General features: G+C 42.2%; 1 long non-coding RNA gene across 1 annotated transcript in view; it reads right to left on the bottom strand.

Annotated features, from left to right (window-relative positions):
• Nucleotides 1–1,417: 1,417 nt before the first annotated feature.
• LOC122549151 overlaps nt 1,418–18,647 on the bottom strand; it is a 30,318-nt gene continuing 13,088 nt past the window's right edge. Inside the window, exons 2-3 of the long non-coding RNA XR_006311431.1 lie at nt 8,807–8,977; nt 1,418–1,499 (exon numbers count right to left, since the gene is read on the bottom strand). This is a non-coding gene — a long non-coding RNA (uncharacterized LOC122549151). The remainder of the gene's footprint in view (nt 1,500–8,806; nt 8,978–18,647) is intronic.

Genomic DNA, 18,647 nt, shown 5'->3' with positions numbered 1-18,647 from the left:
GATCTCCCCCGTACAAAAACATGTTGCCTATCACTGATAAGCCCAGTCTTTTCTAAATATAAATAGATCCTATCCCTCAGTACCCTCTCCAGCAACTTTCCCACCACTGACGTCAGCCTTACTGGTCTGTAGTTACCCGGAATATCCCTACTACCCTTCAGGGAGGCAACATGAGCAACCTTCCAGTCCTCCGGCACCTCACCTGTATTTAAGGATGCCACAAAGATATCTGTCAGGGCCCCAACATGGGATAGATCCCATCCAGTCCTGGGGATTTGTTCACCTTAATAACCTCTAGCCTACCCAACACAAAATCCCTACTTATGTCAACGTGATCCAGAGTAATCAAACTTCTATCTAATCTCAAGATTCATCATGGTCCTCTCCTCAGTGAACACTGATGCAAAGTAATCATTCAGAATCTCACCCATTCTTTCAGGTTCAACATACAGCCTTCCTTCATTATCCTTTAGTGGACCAATCCTTTCTCTAATTACCTGCTTGCTTCTCATATAAAAATAAAATGCATTGGGGTTCTCCTTAATTCTGCTCACTAAAGCTATTTCATGACCCCTTTTAGCCCACTTGATTTCTCATTTAAGACTTGTCCTACTCTTCCGATATTCCTCCAGGGCCCGTTCTGTCCTTATCTGCCTGGACCTTATGTATGCTTCCCTTTCCCTCTTGGCTAGTTGTACAATTCTCCTGTCATCCACGGTTCATGAATCTTGCCCTTCTTATCCTTTGCCTTCAACGGGTCATACCTATGCTGCACTACCTTTAATCTATCTTTGAAAGCCTCCCACATATCAAATGTGGACTTCCCTTCAAATAGGATTGTCACCACATTCACAAGAATCTACTCTCTCCACCACCGATGCTCATTAGCAGCAGTGTGTGCTATCTATAAGAGGTACTGCAGAAGTTTACCAAAGATTTTTAGATAGCACCTTCCAAACCCACAACCACTTCCATTTGGAAGGATAAGGGCAGCGGATACATGGAACACTGTGACGTGTAAGTTTCCCTCCTCATCGTTGCTGAGTCAAAATTAGAATTAGAACTCCTCCAGTGTGGAAGCAGGCCCTTCGGCCCAACAAGTCCACACCATCCCTCTGAAGAGAATTCCATCCAGACCTAATTCCCTATCCTACTACTCTATATTTCCCCCTGACTGATGCACTTAACCTACACCTCCCTGGACATTATGGGACAATTTAGCAAGGCCAATTCACCTAACCTGCACATCTTCAGACTGTGGGAGGAAACCGGAGCACCCAGACACAGGGAAAATGTGAAAACTCCACAAAAACAGTCGCCCAAGGCTGGGATTGAACCCGGGTCCCTGACACTGTGAGGCAGCAGTGCTAACCACTGAGCCACCATGGTTTCATTTATTCACCTGTGGAACGTGGGTGTCGCTAGCAGGCCAGCATTCACTGCCCATTCCTAGATGCTTTTGAGAAGGTGGTGGTGAGTTGCAACTCGGGAAGTGTAACCTGTAATGGTATTTGCAAAGAAAATGATATTTGCTATGACTGAAATTTACAATCTCTGAGTCACTCTGTATTCAGACAATAGGTCATAATCCATTTCACAAACCTTTGCAGATCTTTACATGTCACTGGCACTCACCATCATGGAGTAATGCCTAACTGTCACAGAAAAGTGTTAAAGTAGAACAACAAAAATCAAGGTTTAGAGCAATGGATGAGGGTGGCTCAGGTCGAGGGCAAAGATTGGAAGGTAGTATTGATATCATATGTGGTCAGGTACAGAGCATACACTCCAACACAAAATTGTTATTTTGGTTGCAAAATGTGTATTGAGGTGCCAGAGTTGAACTGGATCAGTGTTGAACAGGAGGTTCAAGATCATGATGTTGAGAAAAAGGATGATGTAAAGTATACAAACCACAGAAGAAAAGCTAGCCATTTTAATGTGATGACAGTGATGAAATATTACTGAGTCAGCGTAAGCGGATACAATATATTACCTCATGCCATGTCAGCCATCACTTACTGTGACTGTACAGTTACTAGAATGTATATTATAGGACTGAAATTCTTTACAATCAGAACATATCAGAGTGACAAAACAGCAGATGAACTAGATGCAAGTGCTGAGAAGAAGCTGACATCCAACAATCTAGAATCCAAAGCAGTGATGTGCAAGTGAACAGCGTGCTATCCAGAGAAAACATCATCAGTTTCAGAGAGGATGGCAAGACGTCCTAAGCTTGTCATGATGAATTGAGTTCCTGACTCAACAGGCAAATCACCTAGGAAGAGACAATCAAAGTAATATGAAGATTTTTCTGTTTAGATCATGTTCAAAATAAAAAGGGCAAAATGATGGTCTTGAAAGAAAATGTGTTGAATGAAAGAAAGTATTGAACAAAAGACTGAAATTACATTGGCCTTTTATACTCTAAACCTACCTGACATTTGTAACTGAAGAAATTCATTTACTCAATGAATTAGGAAAATAATGCTTTATTAAGTTTGTTTGCAAAATTTATTACAGTATTATGTTGGTGCAATACCAGAAAATCATGAACATGTTTCTTGTTGAAATAAGGGCAGGATGTTGGATGATGGCTTGAGCATCAATAGTAAGTGATGCTTGAACAAATAACTGAAAATACTCTGGGTGTCACATAGAAAGAAGACATATAAAAGCAATAAGTAGCAGCCTCCATTAAAAGCTTTCTAAAATTTTGTTCAAGTTATATCCATGACTTCAAGAGCATTCTCTCAACCTGAGATGTGACACAGAATTCTAAGGAAACAGAAGTGGTGAGATTAGAAACAGGATGTGACTAAACCACATTATTAGTACATTCTTCTTTTATAATAAAGTTCAAGTTAATGCAGAAGTTTTAAGAGACACCACAATCCCATAACTGCAATTTACCATAAAAGCTGATTGAACATGCATTGCTTGTTGCCTTTTACATTCTAGATTTTACCAGTAAATATCAGTTAAGAGGGTGTGATTATTTCAATCAGCAGCTTGTATTTGTCTAGCAATTGTAACACAGGCAAAAATTCCAAAGAACTCAATGGTGATGCACGAGCACAATAGAATGCACAGAAGTCAGATCAGCCTAATTGGAAATTAATGAGGTGGGTTGAGAAGTTGATAGAGATAGGTACTGGGGAGGCTATGAAAGAATTTAAATAGAAGGATGAGAATTTTAAACTAAGATCTTTGGGGTCACTAGTCACCAATAATGGTGAGCAAAGACGAAAGTAATAGTAGAATAAGATTTTATGCAGTATATCCATGGACACTAGATTTTTGGATGGGGGGGGAATTATCATAGGATGGCCACTTTAGATGGAGTCTGAAGATGAGAAATGTGTAAGCAAGGTTTTTTGGCTTGTGTACCAAAGATGTATATCACAATAAAATGATCTAATTGATGCAAGAAACAAGTCAACCGAAATAATCTGGAACCTACCAATTGCAGAGTGCCACCCAAAGAATCAACATATCCTACCATCCAACTTGCTGGAGGTGAATGCAAAGTGCGAGCTAAGGAGTCGATATTCCTACTGTCCAGCTTATGGAGGTGAATGCCAAATGATAAAGGAGATGAAAATTACATAGAGTGAAACAGAAAGGCTGCAGTTTTGTCCGTTACTAGTTTGCATAATTTTCATGTTGACAAGACACTAAATTTGTTAATTTCTTTAGTAATTTTTATGCTTATCAAGGACAAGGACACCTTAGATAGAAATGAATGTTTTTGCCATTGAAGTCCTAGATCGACACCTGGTATAAAATTTAAGTCTTTCTTTATATTACCAACAATGTACTTCAATCCTGACTTCAAGTTAATTGTTCCAGTGTGACATTTCCCCTTCCCACAAAAATCATCCATGAGACATTTTTAAATGAGATTTAAGTTTAGTAACTATTATGGTATGGCAGTAGTTCTGACAGAGTTAATGTTGAAGATTGCACAGTGCTTTATCTAATCTAATCACATTTTCAGTCTTGGATGGAGAAATAGATATCTAGCTCAGATCTCTCTGACAATAAAAATTGAACATTCTGGGAACACTCAAGAGCATCTGTACAGAGAAAAACAGAGTTAACATTTCGAGTAGTGCTCTAAGGAAGGTCATTGGACTCTTTGAATGAAGAAATCTCTCCTTCAGTCCAAAATCAAACCTAAATGGCCTATTCCATATCTTTAAATGTTATCTTTGGTTTCTGACTCTCAGGTGAAAAGGAACATATTTCCTGCATTTTCCCTTTCTAGTCCTGTTAGAGTTTAATGGGTTTCTATGAGAACACCCCTTATTCATCCAAACTCCAATGAGTATAGTCCTAATCAATCCAGAACCACTCTGAACGTCAGGAATGAGTCAGATAAACCTTCATAGTGCTCCCTGCGCAGCCAGATCATTCATCCTCAGATAAGGAGCCCAAAACTGCACACAATACTCCATATATGATCTCATCAAGGCCCTGTATAATTGCAGTAAGACATACCTGCTCCTGTACTCAACCACTTTTGCTATGAATGCCAACATACCATTTGGCTTCTTTACTATATGCTGCACCTGCATGTTTACTTTCAACAACTGGTATACATTGACAACTAAGTCTGTTGCACCTCCCCCTTTGTCAATCTACCTCCATTCAGATAATTATCTGAGTTCCTACTTTTTCTACCAAAGGGGAGAACCATACATTCATCCACATTATATTTTATCTACTATACAGTTGCCCACTCAGCCAACTTGTCCAAATTACATTGAAACCTCACAGCTCACCTTCCCACCTAACTTTTGTGTAATCAGCAAACTTGGAGACATTACATATAATTCCCTCATATAAATCACTAATGTATATTGAGAGTAACTTTTGCCCAAGCACTCATCCCTGTGATACTTTACTAATCACTGCCTGCCACTTGGAAAAAGACCCATTTTGTTCCTACCCTTTGTTTCTTGTCTGTCAGCCAGTTCTCGATCCATGTTACTACACTGTACCCAGTACCACATGTTTTAATTTTGCACGTTAATTTCTTATTTGGAAATTTATCAAAAGCCTTCTGAAAGTCCAAGTAAACCACAACCATTGGCTCTCCCTTATCAACTCTACTAATTACATTCTCAAAAACTTCCAGTAGATTTGTCAAGAATTATTTATATTTTGTAAAGTCATGCTGACTCTGTCAATCCTGTCATAAATTTTCAAATGCTCTGCTATTCAATCTTTCATCATGGACTCTAACATTTTGCCCACTACCTAGGTTAAGCTAACCATTCTATTATTCCCTTTCTTTTCTCTTTCTCCTTTTTGTTCACTTGCCATGCATAGACATTGTTGGCTGGCTGGGATTTTTATTGTCTGTCCCTAGTTGCCCTTGAGGAGGTGGTGGTGAGCTGCCTTCTTGAATCACTGCAGTCCACGTGCTGTAGGTTGTCCCCAATGCTTTAGGAAGGGAATTCCAGGATTTTCCAGGGGCAGCACAGTGGCTCAGTGGTTAGCACTGCTGCCTCACAGTGCCAGGGTCCCGAATTCAATCCCAGCCCTGTGCGACTGTCTTTGTGGAGTTTGCACATTCTCCCTGTGTCTGTGTGGGTTTCCTCCCGGTGCTCCAGTTTCCTCCTACAGTCTAAAGATGTGCAGGTTAGGTGAATTGGCCTTGCTAAATTGTCCTGTAGTGTCTAGGGAGGTGTAGGTTAGGTGCTTCAGTCAGTGGGAAAAATAGAGTAGTAGGAATAGGGAATTGAGTCTGGGTGGGTTACTCTTCAGAGGGTTGGTGTAGACTTGTTGGGCTGAAGGGCCTGCTTCCACACTGGAGGAATTATAATTCTAATTTTGACCCAGCAATGATGAGGAGGGAAACTTACATGTCATGGTGTTCTATGTATCTGCTTCCCTTGTCCTTCCAAATGGAAGTGGTTGTGGGTTTGGAAGGTGCTGTCTAAGAATCTTTGGTAACTTTCTGCAGTACCTCTTATAGATAGTACATACTGCTGCGACTGTGCATCGGTGATGGAGGGAGTAGATTCTTGTGGATGTGGTGACAATCAAGCAGGCTGCTCTGTCCTGGATGATGTCAAGCTTCTTGAGTGTTGTTGGAGCTGCACCCATCTAGGCAAGTGAGGAGTATTCCTTGTAGATGTGGGCAGGCGTTGGGGAGTCAGGTAATGAGTTAGTCTCTGCAGATTCCTAGCCTCTGACCGGCTATTGTAGCCACTATTTAGTTCACCGTGAACTAAACACATTGATCAGAACTTTGGATCCAGTCCTTCAGAATTCCTTACGCGCCCTCATCCCACATACTTCTTGCATAGGCGACATTTACTGCCTTCTAAAGATCACATCAGTCAATGGGACCCTGTGTAATAACCTCTCTGGCCAGGTCAAAGGTATCTTGAAACCCATTGTACAGGGGATCCCCGGCTTCTGTTCCGACACTACGGATTTCTTACAGAAACCCAGCACCCATGAATCAATCAAACTGGGAACATTCCTCGGCACAATGGACGTTTCAGCACTCTACACCAGTATCCCCCATAATGACGGCCTCAGTACTCAACACTAACAACTGCCAATCTCCAAACACCGTCCTACAACTCATCCGCTTTATCCCCGATCACAACGTCTTCAGCTTTGACAACCAGTTCTTCATTCAGACACATGGAACAGCCATGGGGACCAAATTTGCATCGCAATATGCCAACATCTTCACGCACAAGTTCGAACAAGACTTCTTCTTTAAACAGAACCTCCAACCAACATTATACACTTGATACATTGACAACATTTTCTTCCTCTGGACCCATGGAGAGGAACACTGATAAAACTACACAGTGATATCAACAAGTTTCATCCCACCATCAAACTCACCATGGACAACTCTCTACTATCTGTCTCATTCTTGGACACATGCATCTCCATCAAGGATGGGCACTCAGCACCACACTCTACCGCAAACCCACAGACAACCTCACAATGTTACACTTCGCCAGCTTCAACCCAAAACATTTTAAAACAGCCATCCCCTATGGACAAGCCCTACGTGTACACTGGATCTATTCAGATGAGGAGGAACATGACAGGCACTTGGAAGTGCTCAAGGATGTCCTCATAAGAATGGGGTACGATGCTCAACTCATCGACCGCCAGTTCCGATGTGCCACAGCAAGGAACCGTAATGACCTCCTCAGGATACAGACACAAGCTGCAACCTTCATTGTCCAGTACTTCCCAAGAGCTGAAAAAGCTATGTTCTTCGCAGCCTGCAACACATTATCAATGAGGATGAGCACCTCGCCAAAACCTTCCCCACACCGCCACTGCTCGCCTTTAAACAGCCTCCAAACCTCAAACAGATCATTGCTCATAGCAAACTGCCTGGCTTTCAGGACAACTCCACATAACACTGTCACAGTAGGTGCTGCAAGATGTGGCAGAGTGTGGACATGGATACCACCATTAGGCATGGAGACACCTCCCACCATGTACGTGGCAGGTACTCATGTGACTGAGCCAACGTTGTCTATCTTATACGCTGCATGCAAGAATGCCCTGTGGCATGGTACATTGGTGAAACCGAGCAGAGGCTACTGCAATGGATGAATGGGCACTGCACAACAATCAACATACAGGAGTGTTCCCTCCCAGTTGGAGAACGCTTCAGGGACCAAGACATTCGACTTCGGACCTTCGGGTGACCATCCTCCAAGGCATGAATCCATGTAAGATTCTGTTAACTCATTTTTTAAGATTAAAATCAGTCTAAACATTATGGCACAGCCAACAGCACACAGGGGGCTAACACCTTCAATATATTATCTGGCTGACACCAATTGTTAAAGTTAACCTGAGAATGTAACTTTTAAAAAATGTTTTGCGATTTACATATGAAAGAAGTGAAACTAACATGGCCATTCTAACAGATGAGTTACTTAACAAACAATCAAGGTTAAATGTATAAATTCAGTTACATCACACTGTAAACTTTTGCTATACATTCTGTGTCTTACAATTGTGTACTCCACAACCGCCTGATGAAGGAGCAGCGCTCCGATAGCTAGTGCTTCCAATTAAATCTGTTGGACTATGACCTGGTGTTGTGTGATTTTTAAACTTTGTACACCCCAATCCAACACCGCCATCTCCAAATCTTGGATAAGCACATGGATGATGATGGGATAGTGTAGGGGGATGGGCTTAGATTAGTTCACAGGTCGGCGCAACGTCGAGGGCCGAAGGGTCTGTTCTGCGCTGTATTGTTCTATGTTCTACATTCTGTGCACACTTCCAGTGTTCTCTGCACTTTGCTCTACCACTCATTTCAGTGTCATCTATGAATTTTGACACACTACACTTGGTCCCCAACTCTAAATGATCTACTTAAATTTCAAACATTAAAGACCCAACACTGATCCTTGAGGTACACCACTAGCCACTGATTGCAGACCAGAAAAATACCCATTTATCCTCTTTGCTTTCTGTTAATGAACCAATCTTCTATCTATGCCAGTACCCTTACCTGTATCTTATGCAGCAGTCTTTTGAGTGGTACCTTGTCGATGGCCTTCTGGAAATCCAGATACACCATATCCACCAGTTCCCCTTTGTCCACTGCACTCGTAATGTCCTCAAAGAATTCCAGTAAATTAGTTAAACATGACCTGCCTTTCAAGAACCCATGCTGTGTCAGACCGAGGGGACAATTTCTATTCAGATGTCTTACTATTTTTTCATTTATTATAGATTCAAGCATTTTCCCCATCATAGAAGTTAAGCTAACAGGCCAATAGTTACTCACCATTTGTCCTGGGGCTGTGACCTCTCCCTGAGCTTGGTGCACTTCATCCTTCATGTTAGCTTGCTCCTGGGATTGCTATCAGTCCTACTCCACTTGCATCATCTTCTTAGGCAAGCAGTCACAACAACTACCATTCCAACAGGCATGCCCACCACTTTTGGTGGAAAAGACCTAAATTTGGCACAGAGGGAGCAAAAGAATTTCTCAGATCTCAGAACAGCAATTGGTGGAGCATGAAAGCTGTATATAATTCATTGTGCAATATGTTGAATGTGTATAATTGGGGCATTATTGTATTGGACAACGACATTCCACCTCAATGTGTATAATCACTTATTGAAGATGCTGCACTGATTGAGTGATCACAATATGTAAGTAAAAGGGAATGCCTACAACTCAATGCCACTTTCAAAATCCTACAAATGCTGAATCTCATATTACATTCTGCACAATCATTAAAGGACAGATAAAGACTTGAACTTCTGTGGCTCACACAGGGCCCTTGGAGATGGAGTCAATAGTAGATTTCCTTCAGCCATCATTGGTCTTTTGTACCATCATTTCTGCCAACTTTGACATTACTGAGATGCCCAGGTTAAATTTGCAAGGCAGGTAGCAAATTGTCTTTGATCACCATCTGACCCCCAAGCATCCTTGACCTAAATGGGCAATGTAATAGTTGACAATCTAATGTAGTTGCATTATGCAAATTGCTCCATCATGCCTTTGTCAGTGCAATGTCACGGGGCATCTAGTAAACATGGATTCTGTGCTTTTGACCATCAAACTAAAACATAGTCCACCAACCTGGGTGCAGTTCCAGCCATTCTTAGGAGTACTTCATATGTAGAGAAAGGAAAATTACATCAGGAGTGCCGATCACACTAAACATTATCAACACCTGAATCTGCCTGATTGCCAGATACCTCTCCAGAGCCTACATACCTCCTGTTATATTGCAGTACCCTGACAATCCATTCAACCCCCCCACAATGTGGAGCTCCACTACATTGAATTTCATCAAAATTGACTTTCCTGCAATTACATCTTCTGATGCCCACCTTACTCCTTTACATTCTCCCTATGGAAGCCATGATGAATACAGTCAATAACCATCCCTCCTGTCATTTTCTATGCCCTCCGATACAGTTCTGAATTGAACGTGTTTCTCCCCAATGCCGTCTTTATTCTCAATGTTATAAGTGCCACTGCATCCCACCACAAACCTCAACTCCCCCACCCCTTCTGTCATTTAGATTAGATTACTTACAGTGTGGAAACAGGCCCTTCAGCCCAACAAGTCCACACCGACCCGCCGAAGCGCAACCCACCCATACCCCTACATTTACCCCTTACCTAACACTACGGGCAATTTAGCATGGCCAATTCACCTGACCTGCACATCTTTGGACTGTGAGAGGAAACCGGAGCACCGGAGGAAACCCATGCAGACACGGGGAGAATGTGCAAACTCCACACAGTCAGTCGCCTGAGGTGGGAATTGAACCCGGGTCTCTGGCGCTGTGAGGCAGCAGAGCTAACCACTGTGCCACCGTGCCGCCATTTAACCTTTGTTGCTCCTACAGTCCTTAACAAACAATGGACTGACACCAAGGAATGCTGCCCCTAAACTCAAATCGACTTCAACAAACAGATACCAACTGGACCGCTGATTGCAGTGTTTGCATCTCCCTGAATATCAAACCACTGAACAGTCCCTGGATAGTACGAGGACAGATCCCCTGTGTTCATTCAAAGGGGATCTGACTGTGCTGAAACCCTTGGACTGCAGGCTGATAATATGGGACACCCAATGTCTTCGGTCCCCTTGGCAGCACTGAGGACTATCCTGCACCAGCTTCCCACATAGATATTTGGTTGAATGAATGTGGTGTGCTTGCATCACATTGTATAAGTGTTACATTCCATCTCCGTGTGCCTTTCACTGAGGTGTTCAACCCATCCAGCATGATAAGGAGCCTGTCTGTGTTTGCACACCCATAAAATAGCAGTAGTGAAAAACTTTAGCTCTGGTCAAAGTACCAACACAATAATACGCATGATATGGCAAGGTAAGGTAATTTTGACATAGATGGTGCAAACATGCAGGTGGTGCTTAGAGAACAAATAAGCAGCCCTGGGCTGCAGCCTGGTCAATTTATTGAGCTGAGTGCCTGTCCCTGTGCACAAATTGACTCTGCTGCAGCTCTCTAAATGCTAGTTGTTGGTGTACCCTGCACGTTCATGAGCAGAGTGTCAGTGTATTGAAGAAGAACCATGATGCTCATTATAGGTTGGCAGATGCCAAATGTGAATATCTATCGATGAAGGTGCATGTGGTTGGTGCCTGTAGATCAGGCATGGTCTGTTGTTGCCCAGTGTCCCACCTGGAAGTAATTTGAAACAAAGAAAGAGCTTAATTCACTAGGTACCCACTCTGGTTCTCTTGTTAAGCTTTCTGGGCATCTAGATTGTTTGGCTGGTTTGATAAGATGCTAATCTGAATATAAATGAAATGAACTGTGGAGTTCACAAGGTATGTAACAGGTATTAATCCTCATCATTGACATCTTGCTGCTGCCTAGTGAGAATCTCACTACACCATTTGTGAAAACCATAAAAGATAGAGCAAGATTATCCCAACACTGAGGTGGACTTTGCCACACTTGTCACCCAATTCAGCCACAAATCCTATCATAGGCCATATCAGTCAGACTATTGTAAGATTCTATCGATTGACCGTCACTAGAGAAGAAAACTGAATAGTTCATGCAGTTTGAGCCCATGGTACACTCAAATAAAGAGAGATTGAAAGAGAGTCAGATTAAGATCCAGAATTGGATGGCATCAGACACAGACAGTTCAAAGGCAAATTAGATGCAATATTTGATGTAGATTATATACAAGTTTAGGCATTCACCGTCCACAGTGTAATCCCTAAATGGCTATAGATAAAGAAGTGCCATGGTAAACCAAGCATTAGAGAAATGGACAAAGATTGCTCAGACTGAGGTCAAATAGTGGAAGGAAGAATTGGTATGTGGTTAGATATAGAGCAACCCCACACATACTGACAGAAAAGAGCCCACCATATTCTGGAGGTTTTGTTTCAAAACAATTCCCAAATGATTCATATAAGTATCACAAATCTAGGCCTAACACTACAAGTCTATTGCCTCTGAAAACACACTTCTCACAGATTATCTTGTGTAGCAATGAATGCTTTTAATTGCAATTCTGCTATTTTCCATCTTGGAGTCTGTGTCTGATTTCATCCAACTCTAGATCCTTATCGGTCTTTCAATCTCTCTCATTATCACTGTTTTGAGTGTATCAATTGATTTACCACAAACTGCACAAATTACTCAGCTTTCTTCTCTAGTGAAGGTCTGTATGCTTGATCTTCCCTCACAGTAGGTTAGCAATGTTCATTTTTCCAATAATCTGAATGAACTTGTTCTTCTACAGCTGGCATCTCAGAATACAACTGTCAATTTTGGTATATAATTTAGATCTGGGAATATAAACTGTATCCAATGGCTTGTGATCTATCACTAGTTCAAAGTCAATGCTGATCATGTTTGCATGGAACCTTTCACACATTTACATCAATTCTAGGAACTTTTTTCCGTCAGAGAATATCTCCTCTCCACATCTGTCAGAGATCTGATTACATAGGTAATAATTCTTTGGCCCTCATCATGAATTTACACCAGGACTGCTTCTAATCTTACTGGATGAGTGTCTACCATGACTTCCATTGGTTCATTTGGATCATAGTGTTATAGAGTCCAAGTGCTTTTTAAGCTGTGTTTTGAATCCAGCTTTCTGTTCTTCATCAAACTTGAATCATTCATTCTTTATGGTCATCTTCCTCAATAGATCAGGCAATGGAGTGAAGTTTGGGATAGACCTTGCACAACTGTTTCCAAGTCCCAGACAATTTCTTGCTCTGCGAGTCTTTGGTGGTTCATATGCCTGAGTTATTCTTTCTACCTTATCTTTGTTTGATCAATTCTACTTATGAAGAATTCATGTCCAGGGACATTATCTCTGTTGTGTTCAACAAGCATTTGTTAGAACTGACCCTAAATCCTGCTGACTCCAATCTAATGAATATTAATTTCCACCTCTTGTCATGATTCTCTCTATTGGCTCTACAAATCATGATGTCTTCTGAGATATTAACTGTTCCTGAGATCACTTGTATCACCCTATGGATTTTTTATTGGTAAATCTCTGGTGCTGCACTGATTCCAAATAATGATCACTTGTATATTAAAGTCCACAATATTAAAGTATAGTAAACTTGTCACTTTTTTTGAATCAGGATGAAGGTTCAACTAGTGATACTTAAGTCTAATTTGGACAATATCTTGCTTGTTGATAACTCTTGAAAATCTTCATTCACAATGAGAAATGGGTGATGTTCTCTCATTATCACTTCATTTCTCCTGTTGCATGTTAATGCAGAGTTTAATGTCACCATTTGGTTTTGGAAGGGTTTATCCATGGTACTGATTTTTTAATTGCGTCTATGATATCTAAATTGAAAAGCGTGGCACTGGAAAAGACACAGCAACACGGGCAGCATAAGCCCTTTATCATAAATGTGGAGGTGGAAGGGGGCTGTGCCAAATTGTAGGGTTAGATCGAGGATAAAGTCAGGGGTGGGGAGATTTAGAAATTGGCGAAGTCAATGTTAATGCTGTGTGGTTGCAGGCAGAAGATGAGGCGCTCTTCCTCCAGTCATCAGGTGGCTTTGATTTGGCAGTGTATAAGGACCAGGATTTGCATGTCCTTGGAGGGAGTGTGAGAGGGAGTTGAAGCGATGGGGTTGTTTTGTGCGTGCGGACCAGAGATGTTCTCTGAACCACTCCGCGGGTTGGTGCTCAGTTTCCCTGATGTAGAGGAGACCACATCGAGAGCAATAGATGCAGTAAATGAGGTGTGAGGATGTGCAGGAAAATCTCTGCCAGATTTGAAATTATCCTTTAGGGCCTTGGACAGAAGTGAGGGGTGAGATGTGGGTGTAGGTTTTACACCCTGTGGGGCGTCAAGGGAAGTTGTCAGGTGTAGAGGGCTAGGATGGAGGTGAGGGGGGAGGTGAGGGGGGAGGTGAGGGGGGAGGTGTGGGAGCAGGTTTGCACCTCGTGCTGTGACCGGGAAGGCAACTCGTGGAGCGGTTCAGGGAACATCTCTAGTCTGTATGCACCAAACAATCCCACTGCCCTGTGGTCAACCACTTCAACTCCTCCTCACATGCAAATCCTGGCTCTCCTCCACTGCAAAATCAAAGCCACCCACCAACTGCAGGAAGAACGACTCATCTTCCACTTTGGGACTCTACAATCACACGACATCAACATTGACTTTACCAGTTTCCAAATCTCCCCAGTCCCCACCTTATCCCAGATCCAAACTTCCAACTTGGCACCGCTCTCTTGACCTGACCTACTGGTCCATCTTCTTTCCCACCTATCCGCTCCACCTTCCCTATCGACCTATCACAATCACTTCCTACCTGCATCCACCTATGGCCATCCCATCTATCTTCCCTCCAGCCTCATCCCCAACCCTCCTAATTATCTCTCAGCCCCCTTCCTCCTCCACATTCCTGCCCCAAACGTTTACTCTCCTGCTCCTTGGATGCTGCCTGACCTGCTGTGCTTTTCCCAGCTCCACACTTTCGACTCTGACTCTCCAGCATCTGCAGTCCTCACCTTCTCCTAGTCAATCAATTCCTTGATCTTTGCTTCAACTCTCAGAACACAAGATGTTGTGTATACACGCAGATCTGCACAGGTCTCACGCTCTTATCAATGGTGACTGTGGAATTCTTAAATTCCTCTAAACATAGGCCCAAACTAGATTCTAAGATGTGCATACGATTTTAAGGAATTCACTTTCAACCTGATGGGTAGTGCCATCAATGCTTGGACTATTTCTGTGTTCAGAAGAGGCTTCCCATATTCCTCAATCACGACAAAATCTGCCTTTATATTCTGATCTGCAGTTCTCACATCCACAATAATACATTCAATAGTTTGAACCATGATTTTAGTGATGTAAGGATACAGCTTTTTTTCACATTTGAGAAGCACACATGATTTTCTTTACTTTCAGACCTGTCAGTGCTCTGGCATTAATATTACTGTCACTGCCTAAAGCTACAAAAATGCACATTTCATTACCACCTATGATCACTGGCATTTTTTCATGGTCGCCCCCAATAATGGAAAATGTGTAACCACGATTATTATTTGTGTCCTCATTCTTTGCATTTTCTTTGATTCATTCAGTTGTGCTGCTTCAGCTTTGCTTCTACATTTCTTAGCAAGATGTTTTTTGCACCCCTCTTCCTCCCAGATTGTACATTTCTTTCCTTGGGAGATCAGCTGGCATCTCTTCCCACATCTGAAATGCTCTCCCAGATTTCTGTTGCTTACATTTACATGGACCTGGATTCTGTTATGCAACTCAGTTAACTTCAGCTTTTGTCATGCCACTGGCAGAGGTGGGTCAAAGTTTCATGCTGTGACATTATCCATTCACAGCAACTATTATTTTTAAAGTGTTATCCTACACTGTTACATCCTCTTTCCAGCAGCTTGTACCTCAACTGATCCAACTTGCAATATTGGATCATCCCTCTCCGTTATCTGGTTATTCAGATCTGTAATAATTAAGCTAATGTTCCCCCCCACCCCACTTTCTATCTCATTTGATGTAAAACATGCTTTTGGAATGTGGCATTTGGTGTCACCATATAATGGTCCTCCATATATTTCACTGTATGCTAGTAATCCAACTTTTATCACCAAAGTACCTGCATTAAATGGCAATAGTCTGTTGCTATGTTTCCTGCACCATTGTTACCACACCTGAAAACATATCATGATGTCAATATAACTTTGAATTCCTCCAGCCACACTTTCCATTTCACACTGACAGTACGAGCATTAGCCAATGAATCAAACGGCACAATTCCCAGAGTGAAGGCACATCAGCTCCAGCAAATGTTATGAGACAATTGTAAACACCTCTGCATTTACCCCCATGTTTTCTTTCCCCCACCCCTGCACTTCCAATGTCATATCACAGGCTGAGAGAGCATATTTGAAGTCACAAATTTAACAATGACTAAGAGAACTTTAACAAAGGTTGTTTCTTACTGCTGCACTTGTGTTATCTATTTCCCATGTGGTACCCAGTGTATTCAAGAACTATCTAGCACCTAATACTCAAATTATTACCCTTAGACACTGAACACTCTCCCCCAGCCTCAATATCTTTCCCCTTTCCCTTAATCAGATGGTAACTGATCGCTGGTTGATGTGCTGATAAGCTGTAGACTAGATGATAGTGATGTTTGGTGATCAATTTGCAGATGGGTACATGCTCAAAGTGATAGCACACTAATCTCATACACACAGCCCACACATTTTTTTTTTAACTTTCAACGAACCTTCTTATTGCTGGAGTAATAAACATAATCCTCAAGCAGCAATTGAAGGAAACTGACCTGACTGATAAAGGCATCGTCTGAGTGATGGGGATGCCTGGAAAACATGCAAACAGTTGTTTGGTCAAGAAGAGTAAACCTCAATTGCTATACTGTTTGGAGCATAAGTAAGCAGAATTTTCATTCCAGGGCATGGTACTCCCATTAGAATGAAATATGAGCTGGTGCCTCTAAGTGATGACAAGACGCTGTGAAAAGTTTTGGTGGAGTCAGCCAATTCAGAGGCTGCCTCTTGGAGCCCATAAGGCTCTGGGTGACCTGGAAGCCCCTCAAAGAGATAGAAGATCCTGTTGTAAGTGGCAGACTATCATGGCAACTCAAAAGGGAGATGCCCTCTGGCTTTGCAATATCTGAAAATCAAACTGAAGAACAGATCCACATTGTTTGGGGACAATATTTCATCCTCACTAACACTCAACACTGGAGTCCCCCAGGGGTGCGTACTCAGCCCCCTATTGTACTCACTGTGTACCCAAACTGTCGCCAAATACCAGACTAATGCCATTTACAAGTTCACTGATGACACCACCATAGTCGGTCGAATGTCAGATGGCAATGAAACAGACCACAGACAAGAGGTGGAAGACCTGGAAAAATGGTGCACTGAGAACAACCTAGCTCTCAATGCCGGCAAAACCAAGGAACTCATTATTGACTTTCAGTGGGATGTTACTCATGCCCCACGTTAACAGCACAGAAGTGAAACATGTAGAGAGTGTCAAGCTCCTGGGAGTGGTCATCCACAAGCTTTCTTGGACTCTTCATGTGGATGCACTGGTTACAAAGGCCCAACAACGTCTCTTCTTCCTCAGGCAGCTGACGAAATTTGGCATGACAGTGAATACACTTGCCAACTTTTATAGGTGCGCAATCGAGAGTAGTCTGTCTGGATGTATCACTACCGGATATGGTATCTGTACTATTCAAGATTGGAGATGGTTACAGTGAGTGGTGAACTCTGCCTGGACAATCACAAAGGCCAACCTCCCACCTACAGAATCCATCTACTCGGCCTGCTGTCAAGTAAAGTCCACCAGCATTCTCAAAGATCCATCCCATCCTGGCAATGTTTTTCCACAACCTCTACATCAGGGATAAGGTACAGAAGTCTAAACACATGCACCAATCCCACTGTTGTTAGAATATTGAATGGATTCACAAACTCTTAACATTTGCCTGTACCTGTGTTTTTGTTTTTGCCACTGTCTACCTATTATTTACTTATCTATGCTATTTAACTATGTGATCTGCCTGTATTGCTCGCAAGACAAAGCTTTTCACTGTGACAATAAATTCAATTCAATTCTTTGATTCCTAGTCCTCAGGTAATCACAGCTGCAGGAGAAGAAGGAGAAATTAAACAAGGCTGCTCCCTCACCCCTTGTGGTAGTCACCCAGCAGAAACAGCCTCCAATAAAATAGCACAAAGGTGGTAACACAGTGACAGACCAGAACTGTGGCTGGTAATACAAAATTGCCAGCATGCTCACCCCCTGCTGTTAGAAGAGTTCAGTTCATTGCCAAATAATAAAGCTAGTGATCCAGAAAAGAGGGTTTCCCATGGAGCAACGTTACTGCGATTTGACAAGTGCTGTTCCTCGTGAGTAATAGTGTACCATATTGAGCTCCATATGTTAAAATGAGTTGCCAGTCTAATACGTTATTGCAACTCATTATTCAGACTCTTGACATTTCCCTGACGCACCATTCTTGGTTGAATAACCTACATAGCTGCCTACCAGTTGAGAATTTTGAGAATATATATCTTGTAAATCTGTTTTCAAATTTCAGACTTGTGTGCCATTTCACCAGAACCCAACTCTTTTACTGAATGGTTGCCTCTGCTCAGCACTAACTGCTGAAAAATCTTCAAGAGAGATAGACATGATCTACACATTAAAGTTCCAAGCTGGAGGAAGGCCAATTTTGATGGTATTAGGGAAGAGCTTTCAAAGGTTCATTGCTGTGGATGTTCGCAGGTAAAGGAATGGCTGGAAATTGGGAAGCCTTCAAAAATGAGATAGAGAGTCCAGAGACAATGTTCTTGTTAGGGTGAAAGGCAAGGCAGGTAGGTGTAGGGAATGCTGGATGACTAGAGAAATTGAGGGCTTGGTTAAGAAAAACACGGAAGCATTTAACAGGTAAAAACAGCAGAGATCGAGTGAATCCCGAGAAGAATATAAAGACAGTAGGAGGGCAAAAAGGGGACATGAGATAGCTTTGGCATATAGAATTAAAGAGAATCCAAAGAGATTTTATAAATACATTAAGAACAAAAGGGTAACAAGCGAGAGAATGCGACCCCTCAAGGATCTG

The sequence above is a fragment of the Chiloscyllium plagiosum genome, chromosome 4 (genome assembly GCF_004010195.1).
Source record: "Chiloscyllium plagiosum isolate BGI_BamShark_2017 chromosome 4, ASM401019v2, whole genome shotgun sequence".
Classification (NCBI taxonomy): Eukaryota; Metazoa; Chordata; class Chondrichthyes; order Orectolobiformes; family Hemiscylliidae; genus Chiloscyllium; species Chiloscyllium plagiosum.
The sequence above is the reverse complement of the archived record's forward strand: the minus strand, read 5'-3'. Positions and strand labels throughout refer to the sequence as shown.